The sequence below is a fragment of the Cebus imitator genome, unplaced genomic scaffold (assembly GCF_001604975.1).
Source record: "Cebus imitator isolate Cc_AM_T3 unplaced genomic scaffold, Cebus_imitator-1.0 Scaffold72, whole genome shotgun sequence".
In the NCBI taxonomy this organism is placed as follows: Eukaryota; Metazoa; Chordata; class Mammalia; order Primates; family Cebidae; genus Cebus; species Cebus imitator.
The window spans coordinates 5,274,393-5,287,880 of record NW_016107387.1 but is presented as its reverse complement, the minus strand read 5'-3'; positions in this window follow the sequence as shown (position 1 = coordinate 5,287,880).

The window sequence follows — 13,488 nt, the reverse complement described above, 5'->3', positions numbered from 1 at the left end:
TTTGAGACAGAGTCTTGCTCTGTCACCTGGGCTGGAGTGCAGTGGTGCAATCTTGGCTCACTGCAACTTCCATCTCCTGAGTTCAAGTGATTCTCCTGCCTCAGCTTCCCAAGTAGCTGGGACTATAGGGATGTGCCACTACGCCCAGCTAATTTTTGTATTTTTAGTATAGACGAGGTTTCACCATGTTGGCCAGGCTGGTCTTGAACTTCTGGCCTCAAGTGATCACCCCACCTCAGCTTCCCAAAGTGCTGGGATTGCAGGCATGAGCCACCGTGCCCAGCAAGATACTTTCTAGTTACAAAGGGAAAATAGAAACACAGCAAAGAAGCCGGGTGGACGACCCCTTAATCAAGTGAACAAAGTTAACATTATCAAAAGGAGACACAGCAATAACATTCATCTCGTGATTTGATGCTGAGACAGGCACATCGTTTCTGTGGTATTCTTGCCAAAAATGTCTTACATCAGTATCATCACAAGAAAACATCAGGAGTTGGTGTTGGTGGCTCACACCTGTAATGCCAGCATGTTGGGAAGCTAAGGTGGGAGAATCGCTTGAGGCCAGGAGTTCAAGACCAGCATGGGCAACATAGCAAGACCCATGTCTACAAAAATAATAAATAAATAAATTAGTTGGGTGCAGTGGCATGGGCCTGTAGTCCTAACTACTAAGAAGGCTGAGGTGGGAGGATCCCTTGAGCTCAGGAGATTGAGGTTGCAGTGAGCTATGGTTATGCCACTGTACTCCAGCCTAGGTGGCAGAGCCTAGGTGACAACCTTTCTCTAAAATAAAAGAAAGAAAAAGGAAAACATCAGGCTCTCTCAAATTGAGGAACAGTCTACAAAATCTTCAACAGTGTCAAGATCAGGAAACAAGGGCTGTCACAGATTGTCACACAACACTCAAACGCAGTGAGGGATTTGGGCTTGGATCCTGGGCCAGAAAAAGTACATTGAGTGGGACTATGGGCAAAATGTGAATAAAGTCTGTAGATTAGTTAATAGTTTTGTATCGATGTTAATTTTCTGATTTCAAGAATCGTACTATGTTATATGCAATGCTAACATTTAGGGAAGCAGGGTGAAAGGTTTATGGGAACTCTTAAGTTTGCACTTTTTTTGTAAATCCAAAATTATTTCAAAACACAGACTTTAAAAAGCAAAACTTAAAAGTTGCAAATCTTACAAATTTTGGAAAAACTTCCCATTTTGTTTTAACCTGATACCAAAACTCAAAAAGAAAACTACAGGTGAATTCTTATCTATGACACAGATATAAAATCTGAAATAGAATAAGTGCAAGTTTGGCTGGGCGCAGTGGCTCACGCCTGTAATCCTAACACTTTGAGAGGCCAAGGCAAGTAGATTGCCTGAGGTCAGGAGTTTGAGACCAGCCTGCCCAACATGGCAAAACCCCGTCTCTACCAAAAATACAAAAATTAGCCAGGTGTGGTGGCAGGCGCCTATAACCTCAGCTACTTGAGAGGCTGAGGCAGGAGAATCACTTGAACCTGGGGGGCAGAGGTTGGAGTGAGCTGAGAAAGTACCACTTCACTCCAGCCTGGGTGAAAGAGTGAAATTCTATCTCAAAAAAAAAAAAAATACACGAATAAAATAATTTTTAAAATAAGTACAAGTTATATTCAGCCTTGAATTAAAATAGTAATATACTGTGACAAAGTAGGGTTTGTTCAAAGAATGCCAACATCCTGGATAAGCCCAAGTGAATGCAGACTGGACTGGTCACCCACAATAATCCACTGTGTACATTGACCTGATTAAAAGTCAGGGGCCTGCATGGAGGCCTTTCTGGGTAGGCCCTGGAGTCCGCGATGGGGAGTGACCTCCAGTGGAAATTCCAGCACGTCATCGTAGGAGAGGGGTAGAGTCTGACTGATGGGTCACCATTGCAAAATTTAGATTGGATGTTTTCGGAGGAGCTGAAGGAGATAGGACGATAGGACCAACCTGTACCCACACCTCTCAAGCCAGTCCCTTGGTGTTGCTACTGATGGGAGTGTGATTTCTATTCCAGGTCAGCCTCATAGGTTGATCCTTATGGGGAAAGAGCCATCTGAACCTTATGGGAGAAGAGGTTCAGGAAGAAGCAAAAAGAACTTTTGAGTAAGGGCCGAGAAACCAAGTGAAAGGGGCAGGAACATGCCATGACTCTGGCCCCTGTAGGCCTGTGGAAAAGAATTGCTTTGAAATCACAAAGCCTTGTGCGTAGGGGAATACAAGGAGACTGACCCCAGCACAGTCACCACTGTAAGCCAGACCTGCGGAACCCCAGGGATGACTGAGGAGGCTTTGAAGGAAGCTGGAGGACCTGGAGCAGGGATCAGAAACTCAAACATCCCCAAGGGCCAGGCAGGTCAAACTCAGGCTAGAACTGGTGAGATGGTGTTCACTTAATATATTCTGACATTTCATAACAGCATTGTTTATGTTCGGTGCCTCCGAAAATCAATCCTGTTGAAAGGTCAGTCCTTTTCTACCCCACAGTGCAATGAGATTCTCTTTCCAGACACAGCTTCTCCATAGTCTTAGATTTCATTTCTGGTGGCCCCTTACATCTTATTCTTTCAACAGATACACTTTGCATATTAAACATGTAGCAATATTCTTTACTTCTACCAGAAAGATGCTTTCCCCCTTTTCTCTTAGAAGCACATGGCTCTCTTGGCCTCTTTCATTTTTTTTTCTACATTTGCTAGACATGATTATGATAAATATTTCATTATTTAAAATTTGCACAAATGCAAAAACTGAAAACTAAGCCTTGACCCTGATGTCTAGGTATGGTGACAATAGGGTATGACAGGATGCTAGTGAGGTAAATGAAGAGACTGCTAAAGGGAGCCTCTGGGCCCAGCTCTAACCCACGGTGGCCGTGTGGAAATGCAAGATTGGTGTGGCTAGATCTTATGATTTTAAAAGAGAAACTAGAAATGAATTCATGTGAAAAATCTCCTGATTTTTAAATGCTGGCGACTAATTCAAAACAGTATTCTAGAATCCCTTACAGGCCAAACTAGACATGACCTACTGGCTTTCAGTTTGTGACATCTGTTTTCTGTTACACAGGTGGGAGCGTGCACCGGTGAAACCTGAGTTCTTTCTATTCACGTGAACTAATCTGTTCCCGCTGGCTGGAAGACACTTCATTTATACAAACAGGGATTAGTGTAAAAGTTTGTTCATGTTGTTCATCACATGAATAGGACACAAGAGAAAAATGATATCATGATCCTGATAAGATGCCCCCTAATGCAAACTCTCTGTGCTTAGGAATAAAAGGAGACTTTGTCAACATGATAAATGATATGTATCTCAATCCAGCAGACAATGTGATAGCTAATGAAGACTTGGAATGAAGGGACAGGTGTGGTCCTTAATGATGGAAGAACTCATATAAAACAACAGTGCTTACAACTTGAATAGTGTCAACAATATTGTGAAATTCAAAGTAAAATAATAAGAGTCAGAAATTTGGGAAACAAAAGTCAAGTTTATCATTATTTGTAAGTGATATGATTGTCTACCTAAGAAACCCTAGATAATGGAAGGAGAAATATCCAGTACTAATAAGAGAGTTCAATAAAGTAGCTGGAGACACAAAAAGATGAAATTCAATAATTTTCTACATACTAGCAATGACCAGACAGAAAATGACCTTGTTCATCCCAGTAAATAGTGCTGAGACAACTGAATATCCATATGCAAAATTGTGAAATTGGGTCCCTAGGACATGCCACATATAAAAATTAACTCAAAAATGGATCAAAGACTTAAATCTAAGAGCTGAAACTATAAAACTCATGGAAGAAAACATAAGTGTCAATCTTCATGATTTTGGATTAGTCAATGGTTTCTTAGATATGACATCAAAAGCACAAGCAACAAAGAAGAAAAATAAAGCAGATATCATCAGCTGGGCACAGTGGCTCATGCCTGAAATCCCAGCACTTTGGGAGGCTGAGGTGGATCACTTGAGGTCAGGAGTTTGAGACTAGCCTGGCCAACATGGCGAAACTTCATCTCTATTAAAAATACAAAAATGACCAGGGTGGTGGCTCAAGCCTGTAAACACTTTGGGAGACTGAGGCAGGCAAGTCATGAGGTCAGGAGTTTGAGACCAGCTTGGACAACATGGTGAAACCCCATCTCTACTAAAAAAAATACAAAAAATTAGCCCTGTGTGGTGGCATGTGTAGGGTCCCAGCTACTCAGGAGGCTGAGGCAGGAGAATTGCTTGAACCCAGGAGGCAGAGGTTGCAGTGAGCTGAGATCATGCCACTGCACACCATTCTGGGTGACAGAGTGAGGCTCTGTCTCAAAAAAACAAAAACAAAAACAAAAATTAGCTAGGTCTAGTGACATACACACACCTGTAGCCCCAACTACTCAGGAGGCTAAGGCAGGAGAATCACTTGAGCCTGAGAGGCAGAGGTTGCAGTGAGCCAACATCACGCCACTGCACTCTAGCCTGGGTGACAAAGCAAGAGTCCATCTCAAAAAAANAAAAAAAAAAAAAAAAAAAAAAAAAAAAAAAAAAAAAAAAAAAAAAAAATCAAAAATTAAACATAAATAAAGTAGACAACATGAAAAGTAAAATTTTGTTCTTCAAGGACACTATCAAGAAACTGAAAAGATTTCCCACAGAATAGTAGAAAAATACTGCAAATTGTGTATGTGATAGGGGATCTGAATCTTGAATATATAAAAAAATACTATAACTCAATAATAAGGAGACAAATACCCAATTAAAAAATGAGCAAACGATCCGAATTGACACTTCTCCAAAGAAAATATACAAATGACCAAAAAGCATGTGCAAAAATGTTCAACACCGTCAGGGAAATGCAAATAAAAAACACCATGAAATACCACACAGTATCAAAAAAAACAGATAATAACAAGTGTTGACAAGAATGTGAGGAATTTGGAATCCTCATACCTACACTCCTTGTGGGAATGTAAAATAGCACAGTCACTTTGGACAATACTCTGTCAATTCCTTGAAAAGTTTAAACATACAGTAACCATATGACCTAGCAATTCTCTTAGGTATATACTCAAGAGAAATGAGAACATATGTCCACACAAAAATCTGTACATGAATGTTCATAGCAGCATTATTCATAATAGCTCAAAAGTGAAAAAAAAAAAAACACGTCTTTCAACTGATGAATGGATAAATACAATGTAGTATATCCATGCAATGGGATATCACTCGGCCATAAAGAGAAATGAAGTTGGCCAGTCGTGGTGGCTCACACCTGTAATCCCAACACTTTGGGAGGCTGAGGCAGGCAGATCACAAGGTCAGGAGATCGAGACCTGGCTAACATGGTGAAACCCCATCTCTACTAAAAGTACAAAAAATTAGCGGGGCATGGTGGCACATGCCTGTAGTCTTGGCTACTCCGGAGGCTGAGGCAGGAGAATTGCTTGAACCTGGGAGGTGAAGGTTGCAGTGAGCCAAGATCGTGCCACTGCACTCCAGCCTGGCAACAGAGCAAGACTCTATCTTAAAAAAAAGAGAGAAATGAAGTACTGATACATACAGCAATTTGAATGAAATTTGAGAATACTATGCTAAGTGAAAGATGCCAATTACAAAGAACCACATATTATATGATTTTATTTATGTGAAATGTTCAGAGTAGGCAATCCTATAGAGACAGAAAGTAGATCGGTGTTGCCAAAGACTGGGACAGTAAGGGGAAAATGGGGAATGAATGCTAATGGAGATGGGATTTCTTTGGGGAGAAATAAAATATTCAAAAGTTGACTGTAATGGTGGTTATGTGACTAAATATACAAAAATCCATTGAACTGTGCACTTTAAATGGGTGAATTATGGGGTACGTGAATTATATCTCAATAATGTTGTTATTAAAAATTTATAAATTGTACTCTGGGACACAAAAGAAGCCTTGCATAAATGGAAAGATATTTCATATATCTGGATTAGAAAATATAATAATATTGTAAAAGTTGTCCATTTTCCTCCAGTTGAGTTTAAAAACATAATATAGTTTCAATCAAAGCCAAATAAGGCTTTTAGGGGAGCTGGGACAAGGAAGGAGACTGGCAAAATGATTTTATATTTCATCATAAAAAATAATTATGCAAAAATAACCAAGAAAGTTTTTCAAAGGTTGAGCGATGAGGGGGGACTTTCCATCTGAGATATGAAGATATTCTGTAAAGCCACAGAGTTAAAGGGCTGTGGTACCGATGGAAAAAGTGTAACAGATCAATGGGACTAAATTGCTCCATCAGAAACAAACACAAGTATCTGAATGAATTTAATAATAGATTAAAGAAGATAGGATCAATTGCTCAATAATGGGTTGGGGCAACTGACCATTAGGGGATAACTAACTAATCATTGGGGAAAGAATAAGTGTGTTTTGTACCTCAAATCTTTTTTTTTTTGACAGAGTGTCACTCTGTTGCCAGGTTGGAGTGCAGTGGTGCGATCTTGGCTCACTGCAATCTCCGCCTCCTGAGTTCAAGAGATTCCCAAGTAGCTGAGACTACAGGCTCACGCCACCATGCCCAGCTAATTTTTGTATTTTTAGTAGAGACAGGGTTTCACCATGTTGGCCAGGATGGTCTCCATCTCTTGACCTGGTAATCTAACCACCTCAGCCTCCCAAATTGCTGGGATTACAGGCGTGAGCTACCATGCCCGGCCTCTACCTCAAATGTTATACTACAAACATTTCTGCTGACTGAAGATTCATACGCAAAAATTAAGCTGAAATAAGAAATTTAGAAGAAAAAAAGAAGTCTGAATACAATATCGAAATTATGGCTGTTTTTGTTTTGTTTTGTTTTTGAGACAGAGTTTCATTCTCGTTGCCCAGGCTGGAGTGCAATGGCACAATCTCGGCTCACTGCAACCTCTGCCTCCTGGGTTCAAGCGATTTTCCTCCTCAGCCTCCTAAGTAGCTGGGATTACAGGCATGTATGTGGCTGGTTTTTTAAAGCATGACATAAAAATGAGAAATTATGAAGGAAAAGACTGATTTGAATATATAAAAGTAAAAAAAAAAACTTCTCTGTGGAAGAAATCACTATAAACATTCAATTAAAAGGCAGATAGCAACATATTTGCAACAAATAATGAAGAATACCATCCTTAATGTAAAATATATTTTGATACAAAAATTACATATCCAAAATAAAACTGGTCTGAGCAGATAAGTGGACAAATCACCAAAGATATTCAAGCAGCCAATAAATGTATAAAAAATATTTAACTTTATAAGGAAAAATATAAATTTAAACAATGAGATATAAACTTCCACCTGACAAGTGGGTAAACATAAAACCTATATATGTATTACCCAGAGTTTTCAAACATTTGGAGATCTAAAATCCTCCATCTGTTTCCTGGAGATGTAAATTTGATATGTGCATGGAAGCATATTAGAATACATGTACTCTTTAACTCAGGAATTCCACTTCTAGGAATTTAAATAAAGAAAAAAAATAAATAGTTCTTATATGCACAATAATCTTAATCACCAGTTTGTTTATTATTATAAGCAGTAAAAAATTATAAGCAACGTTAATATTTAAAAATAGAGAATCAGGGTCAGGCATGGTGGTTTATGCCTATAATCCCAGCACTTTGGGAGGCCAAGGCAGGAGGATTGCTTCAGTCAAGAAGTTCGAGACCAGTTTCGGCAACATAAGGAAATTCTGTCTCTGCAAAAAATTTAAAAATTAGCCCGACATGTGGTTGCACACCTCTCTAGTCAGCTACCTACTCAGGAGGTGGGAAGATTGCTTGAGCCAGGGAGGTTGAGGCTGCAGTGAGCCATGATCATGCCGCTGCACTTCGGCCTGGGTGACTGAACGAGACCCCGCTTCAAAAAAAAAAAAAAAAAATAGAAAAGTAGTTTCAAAATATGGTTTGATCTATACAATAGTAAAATAGAAGCAATTGATAATATTATAGATGAATATTTAATGACATGGAAGATGTCCATGAAATATTGTTTAAAATGTAGTTTTAAGGTAGTTTACAATTTTTGAACCTAGAAATTCCATTTCTGGGAATCAATCTCACAAAAATTCTTACACAAATATATGAGTGTGTGTATGTGTCTGTGTGTATGTGTACGTATATATATACATAGACTTCTAGTTAAAATTGTAAAAGTACTGATAAAGATAATATTTCCTCCCATTTCAATAATATAGAAATACTAGATAAAATGTAATAGTGAAAAAATTAAATATAAAACCAAACTGAAAACCAAAAAAAATGAAATTCCCCCCATGAGCAAACATACAAAGAAAAAAAAAGAAAGAAAAAGCTAAAACACACACATACTACAAAAAAGCAGAAAGAAAGGAGAGAAAAAGAAACAGAAAAAGTGGGCAAATAGAAATCAAGCCGAAAGCCGAGGAAGAAGCCAAAATATATCAATAACCATAATGAACGCTGGGCACAGTGGCTCACGCCTGTAATCCCAGCACTTTGGGAGGCCAAGGAGGACGGATCACGAGGTGAAGAGATCAAGACCATCCTGGCCAACAAGGTGAAACCCCGTCTCTACTAAAATTACAAAAATTAGCCAGACTTGGTGGCTGCATCTGTAGTCCCAGCTACTCAGGAGGTTGAGGCAGGAGAATCGCTTGAACCCAGGAGGCAGAGGTTGCAGTGAGCCAAGATTTCAAAAAATAAATTAATAAATAATAATAATGAAATTAAGTGGCCCATTAACAGTAAGAGATTGTTAGATTGGAGAAAACATATAAAACCCAATTAGTCTTTCTTTCCCTTTTTTTTTTTTTTTGAGACAGAGTCCCACTCTGTGGTTAAGGCTGGAGTGCGGTGGCACGATCTCAGCTCACTGCAACCTCCACCTCCCAGGTTCAAGTGATTCACCTGCCTCAGCCTCCTGAGTAGCTGGGATTACAGGCACGTGCCACTACGCCCTGCTAATTTTTGTATATTTAGTAGAGACGCGGTTTCACCATGTTGGCCAGGATGGTCTCCATATCCTGACCTTGTGATCTACCTGCCTCGGCCTCCCAAAATGCTGGGATTACAGGTGTGAGCCACTGGGCTTGGCCTAGTCTTCCTCTTTCTTTTCTTTTCTTTCTTTTTCTTTCTCTTTCTTTCTTCCTTCTTTCTTTTTCTCTTCCTCTTTCTCTCTCCTTTCCTTCCTTCCTTTCTTTCTCTCTCCCTCCCTTCTCTCTCTCTCTTTCTTTTCTTCCTCTCTCTTTCTCTTTCTCTCTCTCCTTCTTTCTTTCCTTCCTTTCTTTCCCTCCCTTCCCTCCCTCCTTCCTTCCTTCCTTCCTCCCTTCCTTCCTTTTCTCTTTCTTTCAACGGAATCTCACTCTGTCGCCCAGGCTGGAGTGCAGTGGTGCAATATCTCAGCTCACTGCAACCTCCACCTCCCAGGTCCAAGCAATTCTCCTGCCTCAGCCTCCTGAGCAGCTGGGATTACAGGTGCCCATCACTATGCCTGGGTAATACTTTGTATTTTTAGTAGGGACAGGGTTTCACCATGTTGGCCAGGATGGTCTTGAGCTTCTGACCTCAATTGATCCACCTGCCTTGGTCTACCAAAGTGGTGGGATTACAGGCATGAGCCACTGCTCCCAGCCAGTTGCATTTTCTGAGAGGTATATCTAAGGTAAGAAGACATGAAAGTGCTGAAACGAAAGGATGGCAAAAGAAATACCAAGCAAAAACTAACTGAAATAAAGGTGGTTAGTTGTATCAATTTCAGATTAAAATAGACAAGTATTATTAGAAGTAGAAATATGATATAGTGATACAGTTTTAACTCACCAACAGCTAAACAAATCTAAACTTGTATAAAACTAACTTAAAAATCTAAAAAATACATAAAGCAAGAATTAATAGTACTACATGGAGAAACTGAGAAATTCATCATGATTGCGAGATTTTGACAAGTCTGTCTGAAATACCAAAGTCTCAAAAGAGGCTGGGGGCAGTGGCTCACACCTGTAATCCCAGCACTTTGGGTGGCCAAGGCAGGCAGATCACTTGAGGCCACAAGAAAAGCCTGGCCAACATGGTGAAACCTCGTCTCTACTAAAAAATACAAAAATTAGCCGGGCATCGAGGCGCATGCCTATAATTCCAGCTACTTTGGAGGCTGAGGCCTGAGAATTGCTTGAACCTGGGAGGTAGAGGTTGCAGTGAGCCCAGATCTGGCCACTGCAGTCCAGCCTGGGTGACAGAGTGATACTCTGTTTCCTCTCCTGTTCCCCTCTAAAAAACCCTTCAAAGATAAAGTGTAGTAAAGCTATAGATTTCATCAGAAACAATTAAACTGGATTTGATAATCACACATATAAACCTACATCAATTATTGAAAAACAATCATATTCTTTTCAAGCCTGCCTGGAACAATTATTGAAATAAATCATGAGCAAGGTCACAAATCAAGTCTCAACAAATTTCAAAGAACTGATGTCATCCGGAGCACACTGTCTGACCACAGTGCCATAACAAAAATAGTTTAAAGTATCAAAAAACTGGACACTTCTAAATAGCTTCTGTGTCCAAGAAAAATAATCACACTCGAAATGTTTTAAAAATACTTAGAACTGGCGGGGCCCCATGGCTCATGCCTGTGATCCCAGCACTTTGGGAGGCCGAGGTGGGTGGATCACTTGAGGTCAGGAGTTTGAGACCAGCCTGACCAACATGGAGAAACCCAGTCTCTACTAAAAATACAAAATTAGCCAGGCATGGTGGCTCATACCTGTACTTCCAGACACTCGGGAGGCTGAGGCAGGAAAATTGCTTGAACCTGGGAGGCAGAGTTTGGGGTGAGCCGAGATCACACCATTGCACTCCAGCCTGAGCAAAAAGAGCAAAACTCTGTCTCAAACACAAAACAAACAAATAACAACAAGAAAACTTAGAACTGAGGCTGGGCACATTGGTGCACGCCTGTAGTCCCAGCTACTCTGGAGGCTGAGGCAGGAGGATTGCTTGAGCCCAGGAGTTTAAGACTGTAAGTATACTATATGATGATACCTGTGAATTGCCACTGTACTCCAGCCTGGGCAACATAGCAAGACCCCATCCCTAAAAATAAGTTAAATAAATACTTGGAACTGAATGATAATGAAAATATTACATGTCGAAACTTGTGGGACACAGTAAAAGCCATACATAGAAGGAAGTTTGTAGCCTCCTAAATGCTAATCTGAGAAAAGAAGGCTGAGAATTAATAAACTGTCTAATTTAAGAAGTTAGGAAGAGGACAATAGCGACAGATCACGATGGCTCACGCCTGTAATCCCAGCTCTCTGGGAGGCCGAGGCAAGCGGATCACCTTAGGTCAGGAGTTTGAGACCAGCCTGGCCAGCGTGGTGAAACCCCATCTCTACTAAAAATACAAAAATTAGCCGGGCATGATGGTGGGCACCTGTAACCCCAGCTACTTGGAGCTGAGGCAAGAGAATTGCTTGAATCCGGGAGGCAGATATTGCAGTGAGCCGAGATCATGCCACTGCACTCCAGCCTGGGCGACAGAGCAAGACTCTGTCTCAAAAAAGAAAAAAGAAAGAAAAGAAAAAGGACAATAGAATAGTCCCTACCTCCCAAAAAAAGAAGATAATAAAAATAAGAGCCATGATTAATGAAATAATAAATATTTGGTAGAGAGAATCAAATAAAGCCAAAAGATGGTTATTTGACAACATAAACACATATCTGGCAAGATAGATAAGAAATAGAAAGTACAAGTAAATAATATTAGGGCCAAAAAAAGAGACATAACTACAGATGCAGTAGAGATTATGAAAATAAAATATAATACTATGAACAATATTAGGCTCATAAATTTTAAAACTCGAATGAAATGGGGATTTTTTCCTAGAAAAAAATAACAAAACCAGCTCATTCCAATTATGTACAAACCCTTTCAGATAACTGAAGAAGAAGCAATAGTCCCCAACTGATTTTATGAGGGCACCATAACCTTGATATCCAAACCAGATAAACATAGAAAAATAAAAATTATGGGCTGATTTTATTTGTGAAGCTAGATGCAAAGATAGGAGACCAAAAATGATTACACATTGTAACCACTTGGGTTTATCCCAGGAATGCAAGGGTAAATTCGACAGCAGAAAATTCTGTGGTGTCATTCATCATATTAGCCAGGTAAAAGGGGGAACATCCAATAGAACGCTGAAGAGGCATTTAATAAAATTATTAGTGTTTGGGGGGAAAAGCCTCTTAGAAAACTAAGAATAGAATTTCCCTAGCCTGAAATAGAGTATCTAGCAAATGCCTATAATAAACATTTAATTTTAACAAGGAAATATTAGGAAGCATTCTTTTTAAAATCAGGCGTTAGCTGCAACATAGATGAATCTTGTAAACTTTATTCTAAGTGAAACTAAGAAGCCAGCTGCAAATCACCCCTATATTGTGTGATTGCATTTATATGACATGTTTGCAATAATCAAATCCATAAAGACAGAAAGTCAATTGGTGGCTGCTTAGGGGTGGTTGGAAGGAAATAGGAAGTGGACTGCTGATGGGCATGAGGTTTCTTTTTTGGGTGATGAAAATGCTGATGGTGGTGATGGTTGCACAACTCTGAATATCCTAAAAACCACTTTAAATGGGTGATTTGTCTGGGATGTAACTTTTTTCTCAATAAGGGTGTTTTTGAAAAAGCAGGTGAAGAGCAGGGTGTTTCCAAGAGCAGCTAATTTGGAATAAAAACGTGTGCATTTAAAAAAAATGATCAGGCATAAGACAAGAATGTGTATTGTTACCACTTCTATTCACCGTTATATTAGATATCCCAGCCAGAATATTAAAATAATAACAACACAATTTTAAAACATTGTAAAGGAAGAAGAAAAGGTCATTAATCAAAGATTACATCCTTGTCTATACAGAAAACTGAAAAGAAGACACAAATAAATTATTAAAAATAGGCCAGGCATGGTAGCTCATGCCTGCAATCCTAACACTTTGGGAGGCGGAGGCAGGTGGATCGTCTGAGGTCAGGAGTTTGAGACCAGCCTGGCCAAGATGGTGAAACATCATCTCTACTAAAAATACAAAAATTAGCCAGGCATGGTGGCGGGTACCTGTAATCCCAGCAACTTGGGAGCCTGAGACCGGGAGGTGGAGGTTGCAGTGAGCCAAGACCGTGCCATCACACTCCAGCTTGGGCAACAAGAGCAAAACTCTGTCTCAAATAAAAAAGAAAGAAAGAAAGAAGGAAAGAAAGAAATTATTAGAAATAGAAATGGAAGTTAACAAGATAACTGGCTATAGGATCACTGTACAAAATAATGGATTCTGTTGCTGTACACCAGCAACTAACAAATAGGTGTTTTTTAAAATTGCAAGATAATTGTTGCAACATAAGCTAGGACAGTAAATATAAAACGTGTAAGACAATATGCAGAATATTGTAAAGCTTCACTGAAAAACATACAAAT